Genomic DNA, 6,463 nt, shown 5'->3' on the forward strand with positions numbered 1-6,463 from the left:
TCACCAATATATAATCCTGCCAGCAGGGTAGGCCACCACTCAATCAGTTTGTTGTAATGACGTGGCCTCCATGTTGCTGTGATACTAGCAGTTATGCTACTGGTATTTCAAATACCAGCAAGGTCAGTGTGATAATTAAGGTTATGTGTCAACTTGGCTGGGCCTGGGTTTGAGTGGCTGGGCAGCTGGATATAGTTATTCCTCATGATGAGATTGGTAGTTTACTCCATGGCGAAATCTACTGGAGCAGCTTAAGTAGCTGCCTTAGGGATGTGGTCTGCTTCCACTATGTAAGAAGAAGGTTTGAGAAAGATCTCTGCAGCTTTTTTTCACGCTTGGACCCTACATGTAAGCAAGTATTAGTTCAGCAGCCTGCCATGTCCTGACAATCTTGGGACTTTTCTGGACTTGAATTAGTAGCCTGCTGCATTGTTCGTTAATATGGGGACTGTGCTTTTTTACTTGTTGACCTTCGGTTTGTCAGCCTCAGCAGCCAGCAGCTGTCTGAGTTAAGAAAAGCCTCCAGCTTCAGTGGGCCAGGAGAGAGGCAGAGCTCAAGCCCAAGGTCAAGGGCCTTTCACCCAGCCCCTAGAACTTGGCGCTTTGAACTCTGACTTCTAGCCTCCTAAATTGTAGGAGAATAAACCCCTGTTTGTTAAGACCAGCCAGTTGTAGTATTTCTGTAGGAGTGGCCCTAGAGGGCCAAAACAGTCACACATAGTGGACAGGTTACAATGGAGATTCCAGACTAAGACAGACAAGTAAGGAGGACTTGATAATCTACTTCTTAAAAAAAAAAAAAAAAAAGGCCAGTGGAAACCTTATGAATAACAACAGAATGTTGTCTGATATGCTGCTGGAGGGTGAACTCCCCAGGTTAGAAGGCACTCAAAATACAACTGGGAAAGGGCTGCCTCCTTAAAAGTAGAGTTGACCTTAATGCCATGGATGAAGTAGAGCTTTCAGGACTTTCATTTGCTGATGTGGCATGACTTAAAATGAGAATAAATAGTGACAAAATTCCATTAATAATCAGAACTCAGAATTATGAAGTATGAATCTAGGAAAATTTGAAGTTGTCATCAATGAAATGGAACACTGAAAGATCAGTATCCCAGGCATTAGAGAGCTAAAAGGACTTGTATTGGCCATTTTGAATCAGACAATCACACGGTCTATTATGCTCGGAATGACAAATTGAAAAGGAACAACATTACATTCATTGTGAAAAAGAACATTCAAGGTCTATCCAGACTCATTTCCATGAATTAGCTCTCAGCCAGAGTAGAAAGGCCTATGAGCAGAACACCTACTCCAAGGAGATGCAACCCTTAGATCAATCAACAGTGAGAGACCAAAAGGGCAGCATTTGCATAGAGGGGCATTCCTGGACAGACAAATGCATAAATAAGACAGACACAGGGACGGGGTAGTCCCAGGGAAGAGATGGAGAACAGCCATTTATAGTTGAGATTATAATGGTGCCATGAAACAAAATGTGTATGAACTATTGAGACTAAAACAAATCTGCCTTACAAATTTGCATCCAAATCACAAAATAAATAAATAAAATAAAAAAAGATCTATCCAGAAGTGCAAAGCTGTCAGTAATAGGATAATATCCATATACCTACAAGGAATATCAGTTAATATGACTATTATTCAAATTTACTTCAACTACCAACGCCAAAAGAAAAAAAACAAACTCACTCCTTTCGAGTTGATCCCAACTCATAGCAACTCTGTACAACAGAGTAGAACTGCCCCCATAGGGCTATTAAGACTGTAAATCTATTACTGAATCAGACTGCCCGATATTTGTCCCATGAAGCAGATGGTGGGTTCAAACCACTGAACTATCAGTTAGCAGGCAAGTTTTTAACCATTCTGCCACCAAGGCTCCTACTAAAGCCAAAGATAAAGAAATTGAAGGTTTTTACTAACTTCTGCAGTCTGAAATATGATCAGACATGCCATCAAGATGCATTGATAATTACTGATGATTGGAATACAAAAGTTGAAAGCAAAGAAGAATCACTGGTAGTTGGAAAATATGGCCCTGGTGAGAGAGGTGACACCAGAGATCATGGGATATAATTTCACAAGACTAAGGACTTATTCATTGCAAACACATTTTTTTTTCAGTAACATAAACAACAACTATAAGCATGAGCATAGTCAGATGGAATACACAAGAATTAAATTGACTACATCTGTGAAAAGAGATGACGGAGAAGTTCAATATCATCAGTCAGAACAAGGCCAGGGGCCGACTGTGGAACAGATCATCAATTTCTCATATGCAAGTTTAAGTTAAAACTAAAAAAAAATAAAACAAGGTCATAAGAGTCAAAATGTGACCTTGACTATACCTCACCTGAATTTAGAGCCCATCTGAAGAATAAATTTGACACTTTGAACACTAATGACCGGACAGTTATGAGATGATGTTAAGGACATTATACAGAAAGAAAGTAAAAGGTCATTAAAAAGACAAGAAAGAAAGAAAAGACCAAAATGGATGTCAGAAGAGACTCTGAAACTTGCTGTTAAATGGAGAGTAGTGAAAATAAATGGAAGAAATGGTGAAAATTCAAAGGGTGGCTCAAGAAGATAAAGTATTATAATGTACAAAGACCTGGAGTTAGCAAATCAAAATGAAGGAACATGGAAATAATAAATAGACTCACTGTTCCAAAAAGAATTAGTCAATGTTCAACTATTTCAAGAAGTATCATATGATCAAGAATTGATGGTACTGAAGGAAGAAGTCCAAACTGCACTGAAGGCATTTGTGAAAAAGAAGGTTCGAGGAATTAATGGAAAACCAATTGAGATGTATTTAAAAAAAATAAATAAAATAAAAGATAAGATGTGATACTAGATGCTCTCATTGATTTTTGCCAAGAAATTCAGCTACGTAACCAACCTACTAGAAAAGATACATATTTGTGCCCATTCCAAAGGTGATTCAACAGAAAGCAAAAATTATTGAGCAATATCATTAATATTGCATGCAAGTAAAGTATTGTTGAAGATAATTTAAAAAGCACTTGCAGTAGTATATCCACAGGGTACTGCCAGAAATTCTTGCTGGATTCAAAAAAGGATGTGAAAGGAGGGATATCATTGCCAGTGTGAGATGGAGCTTGGCTGAAAGCAGAGTCTATCAGAATAATGTTTACCTGTGTTTTATTGACTATGCAAAGGCATTCAATATGAGTATCATAACAAATTATGTCTAATACTACCAAGAATGGGAATTGCAGAATATTTAATTTTGCCATATGGACCCTGTACATAGACCAAGAGACGGTCATTTAAACAGAACAAGGGGATACTGTGTGGTTTTAAATCAGGAAAGGTGTGCAGCTGGGTTGTATCCTTTCATCAAACTTATTCGATCTACTTGCTGAGCAAATGATACGAGAAGCTGGACTATATGAGGAAGAATGTGGCATCAGGATAAGAGGAAGACTCATTAACTACCTGTGATATGTAGATGACACAATATTGCCTACTGAAAGCAAAGAAGACTTGAAGCACTTACTGATGAAGTTCAAAGATTACAGTCTTCACTATGGACTACACCTCAACATAAAGAAAACAAAAATCCTCACAGATGGACCAATAGGCCACATCATAATAAATGAAGAAAAGATTGAAACTGTCAATGATTTCATTTTACTGGATCAGAACTGATTCAACAGCACCTAATAACAACAACAACTAGTATGGTATGAGGTTTCTGACTTGTTCACATCTCTGCCAAAACTTATTAAAACCTGAATTTTTATTCTATCCATCTTAGCGTGTATGACATGGTATCTCATTGCAGTTTTTTTTATTATTATTATTTTTATTTCCCTAATCCTAGTGAAAGGAAATCTGTTGGGAGAGTGGTTAAAGCATTCAGCTGCTAAACCAAAGGTCAGTGGTTCCAACTCACCAGCCGCTCTGTGGGAAAAAGATGATATAGTCTGCTTACATAAAGATTTACAGACTTGGAAACTCTATGGGGGTTGCTATGAGTGGGAATCAACTAGATGTCAGTGGGTTTGATCTAGTGGTGTAACAGTTAAAACATTTGGCTGCTAACCAAAACATTGCCAGTTCAAACACACCAGCCACTCAACAGGAGACAGATGAGGCAGTCTGCTTCCGTAAATATTTATAGCTTTGAAAACTCTTGGAGCAATTCTCCTCTGTCCTATGGAGTCACTATGAGTTAGAATTGACTTGATGGCAGTGGGTAGTGGAGTGATGTTGACCATATTTTCATGTGCTACTGGTCATTTTTACATCTTCCTTGGATATATAGCTATTCAGATCCTGTGCCATTTTTTAACTGAATTATTTGTCTTTTCATTATTGAATTTAGGAGTTCTTTATCTATTTTAGGTACAAATTCCTTATTATATATAATTTGCAAATGTTTTCTCCTATTCTGTGGATTTTCTTATCCAGCTGTTTCTTATGCTTCCTTCCCCCTTACTGTTTACATAATCTTCTCCTTTCTGAACTCTCCTGTTGATATTAAGACATTTTGTAGTTGTGTACAAGGTGCTTTTGCTGTTAACCCAGTCTCTTGCTGTTTTGTTTTGTTGGCAAGGGCGTCGTGGACAAGTGCATTTGTTAATTCAAGTACTTTGTTATTCTAGTACAGCAAGATGTTTTGTGACGTAATTGCAAAAGAAGCATGATTTTCTTGACTAGCAGAGGCTGATGAGATGTGGCATGGAAGATTATATTGTTTATACACTCTAAGTCATGCTAAGACTTAGAGTTAGTGTATGTGGCAGTAAACGTTGCTGACAACAGCAGGGAAAATACCTTTTATGGAACACAGGGTGTGATTATTGTTGATATGAATTCCTAGCTTTGCTCCCCTTTACGGAGAGTGAATTTCTTTTTTCTTATGTTGTTTCAAAAACAGAATTTCACCCTGACAAGCTTGGCATAGCTATTCTGGTACACTTGTTGCTCTAAAATCTCACAGCCTTTTTAAAAATGTTTACATTGAAAAAAATGCCAGTTCATACAACAGCAGCAAAGTCAGAATTGGAAACTATGGATAGTCTTCTGGCTTGGAAAAAAGCTGACTTGGAAAAAAGAGTCATACGGTGGATTTAGGGATTGTTGGTGTTAGGGAGTAGAGATAAGTTGTAAGAAAAACAGTTTTGACATGGGTTCAGGTGTCCCTCTGTAAAGGCTTGAAATACCTGTTTCTTCAAAATCATGCAGTCATTGACTTGGAAAGAAACTTAAATATTCACTAGAGCTTATTACAGTGCTGAGCCATAGCAGAGAATCATTAATTATTCCTTTCAAGAAAGAATGAATATGTGAATGAGTGCATAAAGGCATGCATGCAAGAATTCCTTCAACAGAATTTCTTGCCAGGTGGGAATCCAGCCTCTGTCTGAATATCTCCAGTGACAAGAGATTCACCACATCCTACTTAGTCCATTCCAAATCTGAATGGCTCTGATCATTAGAAATTTTGTTCTTAATGCAACAAAAATGAGTCTCCCTCTAAAGAGCCCTAGTGGCGCAGTGGTTAAGAGCATTGCTGCTAACCAAAATGTCAGTGGTCCACCAGGGGTTGTTCTTCAGGGAGAAAGATGTAGCCGTCTGCTTCCATAATGATTTGCGACCTTGGAAACTCTATGGGGCAGTTAATACTCTGTCTTATAGAGTCACCATAGGTCAGAATCTACTAGATGACAATGGTTTTTTTTGTTTGTTTTTGTTTTTGCTTTCTTGGTGGTTTCTATCCACTGATCCTACTTATAATACTTGGAGCCATGAAGAGGAAATCTAATTCTTCTTTCACTATCCCTTAATAGCTTGGAGAATGTTATAGACTGAATTGTGTCTCAAAAAAATTATGTTCTGTAAACCCTAACCTCTATGTCTGTAGTTAGAATCCCATGTGGGATGGTTTTCTGTTCTGTTAAAGAAGCAGTATTAGTGTAGGATGTGTTTTGAGTCACTTTCTTACAAGTGATAAAAGGAGCAAGTTAGGCAAGCAGAGACAGAGGAAAATTGATATCAAGCCACACACACACACAGAGAATTTCCCTGAAGTTGGCACCCTGAATTTGAACTTCTAGCTTCCCCAGCTGTGAGAAAATAAATTTGTTTGTTAAAACCACCCCTCGTGAAATTTATGTTATAGAAGCACTAAGTAACTAAGATTTTGAGACCAGAATTGTGAGGTGCTGCTCCAACATATACCTAAAATGTAGAAAGGTTTTGGAATTGGGTAGACTGGACGAGTTTTAAAGTGCCTAAAAGGAAAATCTCCACCACTCATCTGTCAGTTTGTCATACTGTGATGGCATGCGTGTTGCTGTGAGGATGGCGGCTATGGCACTGCTATTTCAAATAATGCTGTAGATGGAATAAAGTTTTTGGGACCTCCATTTGCTGATGTGGCATGACTCAAAATGGGGAGAAA

Source organism: Orycteropus afer, unplaced genomic scaffold (genome assembly GCF_000298275.1).
Source record: "Orycteropus afer afer isolate SDZICR_OR568_19922 unplaced genomic scaffold, OryAfe1.0 scaffold00898, whole genome shotgun sequence".
Taxonomy (NCBI): domain Eukaryota; kingdom Metazoa; phylum Chordata; class Mammalia; order Tubulidentata; family Orycteropodidae; genus Orycteropus; species Orycteropus afer.